Source organism: Medicago truncatula, chromosome 7 (genome assembly GCF_003473485.1).
Source record: "Medicago truncatula cultivar Jemalong A17 chromosome 7, MtrunA17r5.0-ANR, whole genome shotgun sequence".
Lineage (NCBI taxonomy): Eukaryota > Viridiplantae > Streptophyta > Magnoliopsida > Fabales > Fabaceae > Medicago > Medicago truncatula.
This window is the reverse complement of record NC_053048.1, coordinates 54,127,347-54,144,232: the sequence shown is the minus strand read 5'-3', so window position 1 is coordinate 54,144,232 and position 16,886 is coordinate 54,127,347. Positions and strand designations below refer to the sequence as shown.

The 16,886-nt window shown below is 31.4% G+C and overlaps 1 long non-coding RNA gene and 1 pseudogene across 5 annotated transcripts; both read left to right on the top strand.

Annotated features, from left to right (window-relative positions):
• Positions 1-410: 410 nt before the first annotated feature.
• Positions 411-5,904, top strand: LOC11433321 (uncharacterized). 5 transcript variants are annotated; one of them, XR_003006588.2, is made up of 6 exons: positions 415-824; positions 1,302-1,377; positions 1,684-1,822; positions 2,189-2,273; positions 3,819-3,925; positions 5,688-5,904. It is a non-coding gene; the product is annotated as an uncharacterized lncRNA (long non-coding RNA). The 5 variants fall into 5 exon arrangements; XR_003006586.2 differs by having other exon boundaries at positions 416-824; positions 1,674-1,822; XR_005643276.1 differs by having other exon boundaries at positions 416-915; positions 1,674-1,822.
• A 1,273-nt stretch (positions 5,905-7,177) lies between these two features.
• LOC11433320 (bifunctional 3-dehydroquinate dehydratase/shikimate dehydrogenase, chloroplastic-like) lies at positions 7,178-10,263 on the top strand (annotated as a pseudogene).
• Positions 10,264-16,886: the final 6,623 nt, after the last annotated feature.

Here is a 16,886-nt window from a genome sequence, read left to right as displayed (position 1 = left end):
GTTAGTGCAATTTCTCCAAAATGGACATGTATTTTGAAATGGAGGGAGTAATTTATTTGTGGTCGATACAAATCTCTTCTTTAAGACATGTGGAAAGTTATGGATCAGTATCAAATCGTTCTGCTGTGGTTTTTGAATCAGTCAGCAAAAAGTAGTTAATAGTAGGGACGAAACTTACAAACGTGAAAAACGTTGGGACTAAAAATTTATGAAAATTTAAGTAGGGATTAATGTTCAAAACATGTTTATTTATAGGAACCTTAAACATAATTAACCATTTTTTTTTATGCTGTGTTGATATAAAGCGGTAGTTAACTACCGCCGGATAAATTGAGCGGTAGTTAACTGCCGCTGAGGGCAAAAACGTCATTTACTTGTCTTCATTAAGATTTTGTATGTCAGAAAAACAAATTTCTTCTTTCTCTGTCTCACGCTGAAATTGGAAAAAACCAGTCTCATTCTCACTGTACACGCAGAAACACACTTTCTCTTCTATGATTCCCTTCTTCAAACTTCTGTGACACACTGAATCCCCTTTTTTCAATTTGAATTTGAATTTTGAATCTCTCACATTTGGCTCCTTACTCTCTCTTATCTTCCTTCTCCATTATTCATAACCATCTCTCTCTCTCTCTCTCTCTCTCTCTCTCTCTCTCTCTCTCTCTCTCTCTCTCACCTTTTCTACTTTCAGAATCACACATTTCTGCCATTCCAGTTTCTTCTTCACAAGAAAAAAACCATTTCAGTTTCACAATCACCAATATCAATGTATAACCACTCTCTGATGATATCGACGACGAAGAAGCACGCTAACGGCAAGAGAGGTAAGATTTCTAAATCCTTTTTGTCTTTGAATTCATGATTTGTGTTCATGTTCAAGCTATTGAAATCTTCATCAGTTTGAATATTTTCAAGGTACCCCTTATACTCCATAGTTGTTCTATTTTTTTATTTCGGATTTATATTTTAGAATATTGTATTATCAGATTGTATTTATTGACTACATTATCAGATTGTATTATTCATTACGAAATCTTCATATTTGTTGATTGAAGTTGGTGTTAAATTTGTTTTAGTTTTGTATTTGACTTGATTTATTTACTGTGAAATTTAGCACTCACCAAGTGTTTGAGAAAATGTCACAGTAAAAAGAATGTTAGTTTTGATATTGATTTTGTTTTGGATTTGTGTTGTTGATCTTCTTTTGTGCATTTTTGTGATTTTTTTTGCTATATAGTTGAAGAATTCCTTTCAATCTCTCACTCCTTGTTCTTTATCTTCCTCTCCATCTAAATTTTCAGATTTCTATTTCATCCACTTTTTGATGTAATCTGTGACTAGAAGAATACGGAAGCAGCACACACTTCTGCGACGGAGGTAAGGATTCATCCATGGCCATTTTCGAATTTTCAGATTCATTCTATTTGTTTTTGCAATGAATAATACAATCTGATAATGTAGTCAATAAAATTGTTTTGGTGGTGCTGAAAGATGTAAAAATAAAATAGTCAGGTTCTATTATAATTATGTTGATTATGGATTTTTTTTAGAGAGTTTAGAGTGTGATAGAAGGATAGATGAGGATACGATATGTACTTTGTCGATTTGGTTTATCTTTATCTGTTCATTTATTTTTGAATCTAATGAGTTTAATAAAAATTCATCCAAACAAGCCGTGTCAAGTTCCTGGACTTTTCTTCCATAGTGACACACAAATCTAAAGAAGAACTCAAGGCGGATCCTGATTCTGATAAGTGTTACAATCTCACTCTAGGACCTTCTTTCAAAGATGAATCCTCTAACAAATACTGCACTCTACGGTGTAAGTTACAAAGCAAAATAATCCTTTTATAATATTGTGTTTGGAATGTTTGCATTTGTTTCCTAATTGTTCCTATCAACATGAAAATTCACGCTTGATTTGAAATAAATATATTGTTGCTTTTTTAATTTGGCTTCTATAATATATTGATTTTTGTTTTTGTTGAACTTTTGAGTTTTTTGAAGAAGAAAATATGATTTTCTTTAGTTAATTTGGAGTGTGTCAGATTCAGCATCTCAACCTCACTGTTGTTGAACCAATTAAACTTACGTTTTATTGTTCTTTCCATGTTCATTATTTATAGTTTTGTATCCGGTTGCCATGAGATTGAGTTTTAATTATTTTCATACAATGATCTATTTGCAGATACTACATTGGATGATATATATGGTCAACTCAGGAAGAAATAATGAAGGATCTCATCATTGATATTTAGCATTGTTCTAATTTGGTTTGTTCTAATGACTCACTGTCTAAATATGATTTTATTGGTGTTATTTGATCCTTAAGATATGCAATTTTGAACATAGTTTATTTATTTGACTAGAATTTTATGTTATTTGTGTGAATTAATATTTAACGACTATGCAATATGCACCTTGAAGATCATATCATATCTCTTGCATCAACCATGTTGCATTGTGATTTTTATATATTTAGCGTGTTATTTTGTTTAAGCTCCTACTATAGTATATATGAATGGTTTTTAGGACAAATATTGAATGCAACAAGATTAACATTCAAGAATATGATTTTTAATCCTTCAAAAAAAGAATATGATTTTTAAGAAATGTTATTTTATGCTAAAAACTAATATGAGGATTTTTTGCATGTTAGATTATAGTACTTATTTATGATCTATGATTCAAGACACAAGGGTATGATCCTAAACATTCAACAAAAAATTTCTGAATTAGATTCCACATCATTCAGCTGAAAATTAGCACTGATTTTTGTGATGATGTGCTTTATTGAACTTAAGTTTTTTGTAATTTGTCTTAACATAATCTTCATTTTGTTTATTAGAAACACATCTTTTACGTTGCTGTCTATTTGTTTGCAATTTTAAATTCATTCATTTGAGAAAAATCCCAAATTGTTTCCGTTTTATGAGAAGAACGAACGAGGACATCTTAATAATATACAAGCCATCCTCCATTATCTATCGAAGTTTAAATCCTTACGAATTTTAAACTGACTTATTTATAACCTATTTCAAATTGATGAGTATGTGAAACGGTTATGTGAAACTGATGAGTATTTATATGCCTAACGAAATTAACAATATCACATCCCATGTTCTGAGCTGATAATGTTTGTGTCATTAACAATCTTTGATTTTTGTGATTTTATGGTTTTGTTATTATTATTTTGTGGTAAACACAGTGAGCTGGTGTTGTAGCTTTTGAGATATTGATAGATCTGAAGTTACTATTACCTCTCTTCACTTTGTAGCTTTGATTTAGATTATCAATCATGTTTTGAACCATTTGGATATACTCTATTTTTCCCTTTTATTGCTGGAATTAATTCTCTAAGTGGGTTATAAAAGTGACACATCTTAGTTATATTTTTTATACAAGCCTAAATTATGGGCTATTTGGCTATAGGTAGAAAAAATATATTGGCATTGTTAGGAAGAGAAGAGAGGTTGTTGGTTTCCTGTTTTTGTCCTTCTCTAAGCATTAATATTAGCTTCAGATATGATAGGTTGTTGGTTTCCTGTTTTTGCAATTCTATTTTTGCGTTTCTATATTTGAAAAAATGTTTACATGATTTATTTTTTCGATTTAATTTGATTTCTGGAATTTGTTATTAAGATGCTTATTTATCATTTATCGTTGTCTTCAAATTTGTTTGAATAATTTCCTTATCACTTTTGTTTTCATTAAATATGTTTTTCAAAAGTTTTAATTTGAATGTTTTTAACATTTTAGTGATGTGTCTTATTATTCTTTTATGAACTTAGTTATTGATGTTTATTTTTGTTTTGTAGAGATTAAGATGAGTGAACAAGAACATGCGAGACTATTTACACCTCTTGGATGTTGATTCATGTCTCGAGAAGATCACAGGAGATTGAGAAATTGCAATTTGCAACAGGTTGTTTCCATGTCTCAATTTTCATTTTTTATTTTATTTCAGAATCAACCTTTTGATTAATAAAAGAATTTCTGTTCAGTTCATTTGTTCCTGGTTTTTTTGGGTTTCTCTTTATAACTATAATTCTAGATACACAAAACAAGTAATTAGAGGCATCAACATTGAAATTTGATATCTTAGGATAGTTTCTTTTTTGCCATTTTAAAGACTACTTTGAAGCTAGCTTTGACTACTGCTTTTAACATTTTCACAATAGATTCGATGGAAAACAGGATCAATCTTTTTTTTTAACAAGCCAAAATGAAATTATATTACCAAAAACAATAGCAATCTCTTAGCACAAGGTGTGCATAAAAGACTACTACCAATATACAATGGACTAAAACAAGAGGAAAAATCCACCGGTGATTATCCAATGCCCAAACAAGCTAAAGGACATGACCACCACATATGAGTTCCAAAAACAAAAGTGGCATTTTTAGCTTTAAGTCACACTAACGATAACAATTTGATTTTATCAAGCAATCTAGGAGCCTCGGTTACAACATTTTTAAACAAACGATTATTACGCTCACTCCAAATCACCCAAGTAGTCAAAAGCCAGATTAACTGAAGAAACGATCGCCTAGCTTTGGCAAAACCTGATAGACAAGTGAACTGCACGAAGTGATTAGAAATAATGTTGGAGTCGACCCCCACACAGCCTATCCAGAGCCGCAATTGCTCCCATAACTCCGCAAAAAACGGGCATGATAGAAATAAATGATCTGATGTTTCAATCGAACCACACCCTGTGACACAAAGAGCAGTGTCTAACTGTAAGATGCCTCTTGATGCCAAATTTGATCTCGTCGATAACCGATCCCTCATAAGACGCCAAGCAAATATCGACACCTTCAAAGGAACCTGATGATGCCAAATCAAATCCACAGCACTATCCGTGATGGAGTTGCCAGTCGCTGTTAACACCTCATAAGCACCTCTAACAGAATAACCTCCTATAGGGTTCGGAAGCCAAATCCAAGAATCTGAAATATCAGTAAACAGAGAAACATCAAGCAGTAAAGTCCTACACTCCTCTAAGACAATCTCCTCCCACGCCCACAACCACCGCCTCCAACTCCACCCCTCACCACCCCGCGACAATCTCAAGGGCAACATGTTAGCTACAGTAGTATATTTGTCTACAGCTAAATCAAACAACCTGGGAAACTGCTCTCTAAGGGGCGCCCCTCCACACCACCAGTGGAACCAAAACAACGTATCAGAACCATCACCCACCTTCCTACGCACACTATCACCAAACCAACTCATGTTTAGTTGATTTTACAATTTAAATTACTTGACTTAAAATATTTGAAGATATTTACACATGAAACATTTTCAGTTATCCTTTTTCTTTAGTAATACTTTTTTATTTTTGAATTTGTGATAATATTTTCAAAAATAGGCTTTGAATTTGTAATATGAATTTCCTCACTTAAGTTTCAGCATTGAAAACAATTGAAAATTAAGAAACATTATATTAGAAGAAAATCTTTCTCATGAATCATTTACAACTTTGTTGTTTTACTTCACATGTTCTTTTACCATTTCAATGACAGCAGATAAAGGTTTCAAAATTTATACATAGCCATGTTTGATTGTTATTATTTGTAGCTTCTTTCAATTTGATAATGATACCCAACTTACAAGATTTGAATAGACTTTTCTGTCATATATTGTTGTCAGTTGTGTTCTCTCACAATTTCTTTCTTTGCAGCCAAGGGTAAATGGAAAGCAAATGGTGGAGGATCTAAGTATTAAGATCATGTAACTATCAAACCTTAGAATCATTCAAAACTTTTGTTTAAGTCTGTTTTTTTTAGGGCCATAATTTTTGTATTATTTTATCTCTTTTGGAACTGTATTTGGATCAATAATAGTTGTTAACTTGAGAGCATTGGATATTCATCAAAATAATTGAAATAAAAGAATAATTGAATAATTGACGTTAGACAAGCAAGTTTTATAGTATCCTCTTTTTCTTGATCAACAAAATTAAAGAATAATTGAAATAAATTTTAAGTCTTTGAAGTTATAGATAGGGATCAACGATTTTAACCATGGGCTTCTTCAAACATTTAATAGACAAGTTTCTTATTTTTATACCATGGTCTCTCTTTTGTATAAGAATGGAGTTGTATGGTCATATTAACTACAAACACTATGATTCAAACACGGGATGCTTTAGGTATTCGATTTAAGATCAAAGTGCTATATTCCTCAAACATGGGGCTATAAGTATTTAATTTATGTTTCTATTTATAATGAAGGTATCATCATATTGTTATTAGCATTTCCATTCATTTCTTTATATTAACTACAAACACTATGATTCAAATACGGGAGGCTATAAGGATTTGATTTAACATCGGTTATGTTTCTCAAACATGGGGATATCAGTTATGTTTCTATTTATAATGAAGGTCTAATTATATTGTTATTAACTTTTGTATTCAATATATTGATCAACAATAGGTGTGTCAAAAAAAAAAATTGATCAATAATAGTTGTGAACTATGTTAATGATTTAGACTAAATTGAACTATATATGTCAAACGATGACATCGTTATTTTGATGATGACATTATAATCCGATTTGTTTAACAAGTATAGTAAATGTTATTATTTTGGTGATATGTTAAGAGTGATAATTTGTTAACATCACATAAAATCGTTTTATTCGCCCGTGCGTTGGACGGGTGGAAATCCTAGTAATATTACAGACAGTACTCACAAAATTTACATTAAATAGTACAGTACAGTGTTCTATTTGCACTAGTTGTGTGAAAGATCGCTTTCATTCTACCAATCTTTGTCTCTAATAGCATTAAGAAAATGTATCTGCATCATAGGTCCTGTCGGAGATTGATAAATGATGACCAATTAATGATGTTTTTGAAGATCAAACTAGATTTACTATTTCACCATCCCTTTCTTCCACATCACTTTTATAGTAGTACTATATTTATTCCATTCCCATCTCTATGTTGATTTCTTATTACATTATCCATCACATCTCACTATGAAAGAACCGTTGTTTTTTTAGACTGGCCTTGGCACTCAGAGAGGGGTATCTGACAATTGATTATCTATTATTCAACATATAACTGTAGTTATAATATTTTTGAATTATTATGTAAATTTCCTTGACAAACATTGTTTTCATGTTTTTTCAGGCAGCTTCTCACCTTACGGCTATTGTGTTAACATAAGAGAAATCATAATATACACGGCAAAATTATTGCGTCCTGCTTTGTGGATGGTATCACTCCTCCGACAGAAGAACTTCTTCAACTTGTTGCACTCATGCAGGCTACAGGAACAGATATCATCAAACTTGTCGCACATGCAGCTGATATAACAGAAATAACAAGAATATTCAGCTTGTTTCCTTATTGTCAGGCATGAACATTTCTTTAGAGGGAAAAAAAAAAAGAAGCTTAATTCATAGATTCAAGCATAAAGTATAACTGTTTGAGGACTTGGTGATATGCCTGCTCTGTTAATGATTTGAAGGTACCATTAATAGCTTATTCGATTGGAGAAAGCGGTTTGATAAGCCAATTTCTGTGTCCAAAGTTTGGCGGTTTCTTTGTCTGTGGATCTTTGGCAAGAAATCCAATCCCTGGCCTGCCTTCTCTTCATAGTCTACAGGAAGCCTATAAATTGGAACATGTAAATGCGAATACCGAAGTTTTTGGACTCATCTCATCTCAAAACCAGTTAGCCACAGCAAAGGCCCTACATTGCATAATCCTTCCTTCAGACATGTAAACTGTGATGGGATCTGTTGGAACATGTGTGGAAATTGAGTTAAAAAGACTAAACACAAATTCCCATGTTGGGTAGGTGTTGTGTAAATTGAAAAAAGTGGAAGTCCCATAGCGGATGGAACACACACATCAGTAGTGTTTATATATTGGGGGTGTACCTCTAATAGGGGTACATAATTATGTGAACGAAGTAAGCACAAGAGAAAAAATAGATATATTGATATATATATTTTATTATTTGAAAATGATAAATTAAATAATTAATTTAATCATTATTAGAAAGTGTTTTCTTAGTCTCCAAATTTTGCTAAAATATTTTGGAACGCAATCTAGAATATTTTGGAACACAATCTGAAATATTTGAGTAGGCAATCTAATATATTTTAGTACATGATTTGAAATATATATTGATACTCAATAATATATTTCTGTACTGAATAATATATTTTTGTACTCAATATGATTATTTTGAGACTCAATTTGAGATATTTTTTGTACTAGATCTAATATATGAATTACTTGCTCCCAAAGTTTCTCACTTATTAGTAGTTGTGAATAGAGAGCTCACACAGTGCATTCCACACACCGAAATTCACAGTTGATGCTTCCTGTGTTTTTCCTCTCTTCTCCCTCCTTCGACTTGTGTTGACAAGTCCTTCTCCTTTTTCTACTCCCTTCCGTCCCTTCGGAATTAAGAGTGTTCTTAAGACCATATAGTCCCTTGTCGATATATTGTCCCTTCGGACCTATCCAAGTCCTGATTTTACTGATTTTAGGTATGTCAAATGTTCTCTTCTAAGACAAGAATTTAATTTACTGCAACCATAGTGTTTTATTCACTTTGTTATCAAGTTAACCATTAAGTGTTTGTCTTTATTTCTTCTTTCTTATGAATTATGAACTGTAGTATAAGGAAGAAGTTCTAAGGTTTTGTGATGAAATTCATCCACTTGCTCAGGTTAATTGTTCTTCCATGTAACATTTTGAAGTGTTCTATGGTGGTTATCCGACATTATGGCTTGATCTTAACTTCCAAGATAGTTCTTCTCTCCTATAAATATATATTGAGGAAAAAAAAAAGGCCCAAGTCTTTTTTAGTTTGTATGTATGTGAAATTGCTGAGCTTTATTTTGTTTTCTGCACTGTATATGATCTCATGTTTGTTAGATAATTTAAGCTAGTTTTATATAGCGAAGAAAGAATTGATTATATGAAATAGATGAATTATTTGCAAAATGATAACACAGTTATGTGACCGTATAAAACAGACTTGAGATGCGGTTGTTCGTCCATGTAATGATTTTTCAGTAATAATACTTATTCGATTTGTTTCCCATAACACTCTACCATTCTATAGGAGCTGTTAATACTATTACAAGAGAACCAAGAGATGGCAAGCTTGTTGGTTATAATACAGATTGCGAGGCATCAATAACAGCAATTGAAGATGCACTCATAGGTAATTCTTATTATAATTTCCTTGAACTTGTCAAATGTATTGGTGAAAATGAAATTCTTAGAGCTAAAGCAATTAAATGAACACCAAAAGGCGAAAGGTCAAACTCCTTATTACTTGGCCAAAGAAGTTGTGAAACAATATCAAGGACCAACTTTGTTAAAAACTTGAATTGATAAATGCAGAAACAAGACTGCTTTCCATCTACAAAAGTAATTATCTTCCATGTTTCAGTTTTCTCTATTATGAAGGATTCTGTCTTATTTACTTTTTGTAGTTACAATGCAAATATTCTTTGATGAAATCTTATCCTTTATCAAGGTCAAATTACAATTGGTGTGATAATTACTGATTTAGCGATTCCAATGGAACAATTGTCAGAGCATAGTTGCAATGATGGTGAAACATCTTCAGGTTCACCCCCTTGATGGACGATTGTTTGTTCGTGCGGGAGGTGCAGGGAAAGCACTTGCATTTGGTGCTAAAACCAGAGGAGCTCGTATAGTCATCTTTGACATTGATTTTGGTATAAATAAGGCATATCATGTCTATATAAATTTTAATTTTCTTTGGTTTTTCTGATGCTGGAGCTTAAGTTTAACCAACAAACTAGTCACAAGGGTGTTTTGCTTCACACTAGACAAACTTGTAATTACCATTGATTATTTAATAATATATATAATTGTTAGAAATTAGTCAATTTTGGACCATAACTTATTTGAACTATGCTATATACTCCATACCTCTATATAGCATTTGATTGACAAATAAACTGAGAAATACTGGTATTTTCTGAGCCAATTAATGGGCGTGATATGTAAACTTCTTAGATCTCTAGAGTATGTGTTATGTTATGTAAATGTGATTCCTTACTCTCTCATTTTGTTCAAAAAGACAAGTCCAGATCTCTTGCTTGTGCTGTATTTGGTGAAGTTCAGTCTTATAAAAACTTGGTAAACTTTCAGCCAGTGAAAGGTGCAATTCTTGCAAATGCAACACCCATAGGAATGCATCCCGACACCGATAGAATTCCAGTGGCAGAGGTTCTACAATCTATATTTTAAATAAAATAAAAAATGTTCAATGTGATTTTGATTATTAAAAATGCTTGTCTCATTTTTAAGGAGACTACCAGTACCAGTTAGTCTTTGATGCTGTGTATCTTCATTTTTATATCAAGTTAGGAGGTTCTAAAGCAGTTTTATTCCCCTCTTTTTGGTGCAGCACCTGAAGAATTTATGAGCGAAATTATTTTGACCAAGTTTTGATGGTGTTGCTTTGCTTCCATGAATTGATCATGAAACAACTTCAGGAGTCTGCAACTATGAAGAAGTTAATGTACATAACATCAGTCACAACAATTTTCTTTTAAATGTACATTCTTATGAGTTGGTGCTACAATTATGATGCCAGACAACACCTAACAACTGTTAAAGAAAAATTATACTTGATCATGTGGATAACCGAAATACTAGAATAAAAAAATCTTGAACAGTTATGGTAAGTAACTGTAACTTGTGCAATAGGTAATGGATGCACAAATCTTACGGCTATGCATTCTATAGTCTTGTTGTTTGGTGGGTCTTGTAAAGTTCTACCTATTCATTTGTCGCATACTAGTCTTTAGAATCCGTGGAAAAAATCCGTATTAAAAATTATATATTTTTTATTTTAAAAAGTACTATAAAACACTACTATAATTTTTTTATAAATAATATTTTTAATATGTTTAAATAATGTCTAGCACAAAAATAAATTGTAAACATTTTCGTACAAAAGTCGTAAACTAAAACGACGAGGAAAATGATTTTAAATAAATTAGATACGCTATGGTTATTGATATTTATATATTCGATCTTTAAAACTATAAATAACGAAACGAATAAATATAATTTTATATTACATTTATATTTGTGTTAATTCATTGAATTTTCACTTTTGTTTTTTACTTTGATAATCAACTAAGTAAAGAATTATTTAAAAACTATATATAATTTATAGGTTTTTTTTTCTTATGCGGGCTACCCGTGGCCCGTTCGGGCTAGCCCTAACGGGTACCAGGTATTTAAGGGCCGGGCTAAAAAGCCCTGTTAAAATTCGGGCTCAATATTTTAGGCCTAAGCCCTATATTTATTTGGGCTAAACGGGTCGGCCTATACGGCCCGGCCTGTTGTGACAGCTCTAATTTTGACAATCAATTTCCAACAACTTTTTAATGACAATTTTTTTTTATTGAACAATAACAATAGAGAAAGAAAAAGGAAAAAAAAAGAATAAAAATACAATGAGAGAGAGACAGAGAGAATTATCACAAAAGTTGTCAAATAATGAATGTTTAAATATCATTTCTCTTTTTTTTTAGCAATGTATAATATAAGTTGACATTTTAACCATTTGATCGACACACATCCTACAACCTTCTCTCCAGGCTCCCATCACACTTGACACAAAACAACTTTACTTCTCAATATAAATTTTTTTTGGTCTTTCAACAAATAAAAATTTTATTTTGGAAATATAAGAGCAACTCCGGTGGTGATCCATACAAATGATTATTTTGTGGTCCCATTGTGACACATCATCTTGAAGCAACTCTCTCATTTTGAACTCCAATGGTGAGTTCTAAAAAACTCATATTGGGTCCCACAACTTTGCATCACAAATTAATATTATATTCATATTTAATTTTATTACAATTTAAAATATTAATTTAATTATTTTAAATTAATATTAATATGAAAATAATTTAAAATAAAATAAAATTTAAATTTTTATAACAATAATTGAAAATTAACATTAAAATCATGACATACATAATTAAAAATGAATAAAATAAATACAGTGTCTTTTACTAACGGCTAGTTTGACTAAAATAGATACTACATAATATTAAATTTTAATAATACTACAACATTTCATCTTAACTAAGATCCATACTTTTCTTTGAGCTTATTACAATATTTTTCATGAACTTGACGTTGACTCTCATTCATCGTGGACATGTCTGACATGACTTGCATTGCCTTAAACTCCATCTCCTCCTTCTTTAAAATGTTTTCTTCCTCCTTAAGGTGTGCGAGTTTTTCCATGGCCGCCACTCTTTTATCCATTGTATCATGCATGGCCTTAGAAGATGTTTCGGTCGCACTTGCATTTACTTTAGCCTTTGCCTTCCTTTTTGCCGCCTTTTGCCCCATTGAACGCTCCATTGGAGATGTTGAATTAAATTCATAACTTTAAGGTGTCTTTGGGTTTGGTGATGAAGAGTATGCCCCACTAGTAGAAGTTTTTGTTCTTTTTGAAGAAGTTTCAATATATGCTCCCTTCCATTTAGGTTCATATTTCAACAACCTCCATGCATACTCAAGATTGAATGGAGCACCATCATCTTGAGAAAAAAAAAAACATGTGCAATATCCATGATGTCATTCTTCGAGGTCCCACTTTTCTTTTCATTAATAGCTGAATTGTAGCACCCGAAAAATTTTTGAACGGGACCACTTATTCGATTAAATCGAAATTTTAATTGACTAGGCCCCTTCTCTCGCAACTGCCTGCGATACTGATTATAATTAGTAGCGATTCTTGACCAAAATCTTTCTGCTTTTTGATCATTTTCCACAATAGAACCTTTGAAATATTGAGCCATGTTTGAATAAGAAGTATATCCTCATCTCTTGTGAATAGCTCCCGAGGTTTTTTTTGAGTTGAACGTCTTTTTTTCTCCACAAGTGAAATATTTTCAAGACCAACTTGAGTTGAAAATTGTGGAACTTGACATTCTGACATAGACCCAATAGATGTTCCAAGTTCGCAATGAGTAAATTGTACACCTTGTGTATCTTTTTGAGGCCTATAAAATATGTTGGGGTTTGTTGGTGGTGGTGATGGAAACACGGTGGAGTTTGTTGGTGGTGAAAAAAATTGAGAATTTTGAGAACTAGGGTGTTGTTGATTTTGCATAAAATGCAACAAAAATTGTTGATAATTATATTGATTGGGACCTATTTGACATAAATAAAAATAAATTTGAAGTGAAGAAATGAATAATTGAATAAAATGTATTATCAAATGAAGACCAAAGAGATAAAATTGTGAAATTAAAATTATAAGAGAATAATCGTGTGGGTTAAAAATAAAAGCAACGAGATGAAATGTGATGAAAAAAGTGAATCTTTTTTTTGCAAATGAACCCAATTTATAGGTACAAGAATTTCAAAAGTAACAAAAAGAGAATAAGTAAAAATCCACAATGGCTGTCATATTTTTCAGAACGGTAACAATTTTTATAACTTGTTTATTCAAAGTACGGTGACTCCAGCCTGTCGAACTCCAAGGAATTTTTTTTTGCAAAATAACCATGTTTGTAATTACAGCTGGTGGACGTAACTCAATTTTATAGCCGTCGGAGGTGCTCTAAGAAGTTACTTTTGATCAAGTAATTGTTACACAGTTTTTTTATAAACTTTTACTACTTGTTTTGGATCCTTAATCATTGTCCAGAAGGTGCTGGTTAGGATTCTCCAAAACTTTTTCACATCAAATAAAATAAAAAAACAATCAATCAATCAAGAGAGACCAAAACTTGAGAAATGAGATCACTCACTTAATCATTCCATTAACTATAATTAATTATGGATTTTTTAATAAATGATATTCCTTCTGTTCTTAAAAACATATAACACTCAATCACTTTACGAATGATAATACACAATTTTGACTATTAATATCAATAAGTATCTATAATAAAAATTATAAAAATATTCATTGAGATAAATTGAACATCTTACATGTTCACATTTGTATTTATATATATTTTTTTTTTAAGAAGTTAAAATGAAATATATTACCACCATAAAGGTCTTCCTAGCACAAGGTGTGCAAAGGAATAAAAACCTTTAATAAATGAAACAAAGTACGAAATTATATATTAGTATTTATATATTAGTTAAAATTATAGTCAAAATAAATTATATGAATACCTTATAAAATTGCGACATATATTTAAAAACGGAGGAAGTGTTGATTTTACCATTAAAATCAATCAAACTAATAGTTTTTTTAAGAACCCCACCGAACCCTAATAAGGGAGTGATGTACAAGGGAGTGATGTTTTTTTTTTAAGATTATATTAATTATTTATAGTACTTTATATGTTTAGTTGTAGTTTTGTCCTCAATTTTATCACTTTATATAAGTGAACTTTTTTATCTCAATAAGTGGTAATTTATTGCTTCAATTTTAAATATGAAGATAAAATACTATATATAGCCAAAATTTGGATTGGGACAAAAATCACAAATAATAAAACGATATTTGAGAAACATGTTAATGTGTCAAAATCCGTTAATTTTTTTAAAGACTTGAGATACTATTTAATGCAAGGACCTTCTCTACCATGACTTAATTAGGGCTTGTCTTCTCCTCGCCTTTCACTAGTACCACCGTTGTATTTTTCATAATAATGTTTGTTTCTCCAAGGAGTTTTCCACAACGCTCTTTCTTGTGACCATAACATCCGCACCTGCAACAAATCGAGTGGAAACCCCCGTACTTAAGAGAGAACTTGTATCCTTTGATGAAAATATAGGTTACATGTATTATAATAGAATATTGAGACTGGGAGGGCAGATTTGGAAATAAGAGAAAATAAATAGGTTAGTGATTTATATAAAAGGGAGAGTTAGAATTAGAAAATAAGGATTACGTGAAACCTGTTTTTGGAGAAAAAGAGAGAAAACCAAGAGAAGAGAAGAGTCAGAGGAGAGAAAGCGGTAGAGTCCTTCGTCAATCAATCTAAGGTAAGGGTGGGACTAGCTTTCTCTAATAATGGGTTGAATAATTCTGAAAAATGGTTTAACCTTGTAGTTGTTGTTAGGTTTGATGTTATAGAAATTAGGGTTAAATTTCATTCATAATCTTTTGTATAAACTCTTTTTCTACTTCTACCCATAAGTGTCTATTTGTATAAAGTGATTATTGTGGATTTAATTGGTGAAATTTGTGCTTATGTTTTGATGCAATGTTTGGGTATGTGAATTTGATGTTAATTAAGTTGTTGATGATGAATTTATATGCTCAAGTTATGTATATATGTATACTTGTGTTTTTGCTCAAAATTGGTGAAGTATAATGTTGTTGTTGATGAATTCACTTCTAATTGTTGTTGTTTTTGTTATAAGATGTTGTTTTTAATGATTGAAACCTTCGGTAATCTTAACCATAAAGCTTGAAGTGAATTTTTGTTGTTCTTGAGAACTTTTGTGAAAAATGCGTCAAATGCTGATTTGTGTTGAATAATGTTTTGGTTCAGGTTTTATATGGTTTTGAGTGCCTTAACATGTATAGAATGGTTAGACAAGTTTTGGGATCAAATTTGGGCATAGAGAAGTTAAAATTGAGATTTTGGGGTGAAAAATGGAGTTTTCCCGAGAGCTATTTGTCATAACTCGCCATGGTGAGTGGAGTTACTTGCCGGGGCGAGTTGCTCTCTGACAGCACGTCCTGTTTCATGTTCTTGCGTCTTTTTCACACGTTTCTGTTTTGAATTGACCTTTGGTGTAAACATGAAAGTTGTAGATAATTGAGTTAGCTTTCCAGTGGCTTTGATTTGACGTGAAAATGATTTTTGGTTCTTGAGATATGATGAAAATACTCCAAGGAGGTCTTAGTGAAATCTTATGAAAATTCAGCATAACCATTTCCAAGTTAATCCAAAACTTATGGGATAATTCCAAACCTCAAAACTAGTAGTACTATGATTTCAATTAAGGTGTTTAAGAGTATTTAACCTATGTTGTGAGTTGATCTTGGGATATGAATGAAAGTTGTTAATAAGTTATAGACTTACAGAGAGTCTAAATCAAATGATTAATGATTGTTGGTTAGTTTGAGATATTTATATAATGTGTTGAAAAATGTATGATATAAAATTATTATTGTTTATATCATTCAAGTTGTTGTTATCGATGTTGCTATGTTGCAAGATGTTTATGTTGTTGTTTCTGCTGTTGTTAAATCATTATTGTCATTAAGTTGCAAGTTATTGCCAAAGTCACTAAGGTGTAAGTTGTTGTCTAAGTTTGAAGTTGTCTAAGTTACAAGTTGTTTAAGTTGTTGGTTGTTGAGTCCATGCATACTCATTAAAGTTGAGGGCTTGATGCCATGCGAGCTTTTGCTCTTACGTTGAGGGCTTGATGCTCTGTGAGCTTTTGCTCTTATGTTGAGGACTTAATGCCCTGGTTGGTACCACATGCATGATTAAGAAGTTGTAGTTGCATTGTCAAGTCGAAGTCGCTGATGTCGCATTGTCGTTGTCGTTAAGTTGTCATTTATCAATGAGTTGTTAACGAAGAACTATGTGAAATATTAATATTTATTAATCGTTGTTGTTTATGTTGTTATATGATGATGTCTATGATGTGATGATTATGTTGTTATATGATGTTGTTTATCATTGATGAATTATTGTATGAATGTATATGATGTGATGAATATGATGTTAATGATGATCAGAAGTTGATTGATGATTTAATGAAGTACTATATGAAGAATTATTATTATTAATTGATGATGGTTAAGTTGCTAAATGCAATTGATGAATTATATGCTTATTATTATTGAATGTGAAATCTCACCCCTTCTGCTTGGAAATGTTGCCTTTACAATTGGGTAACTTGCAGATAAT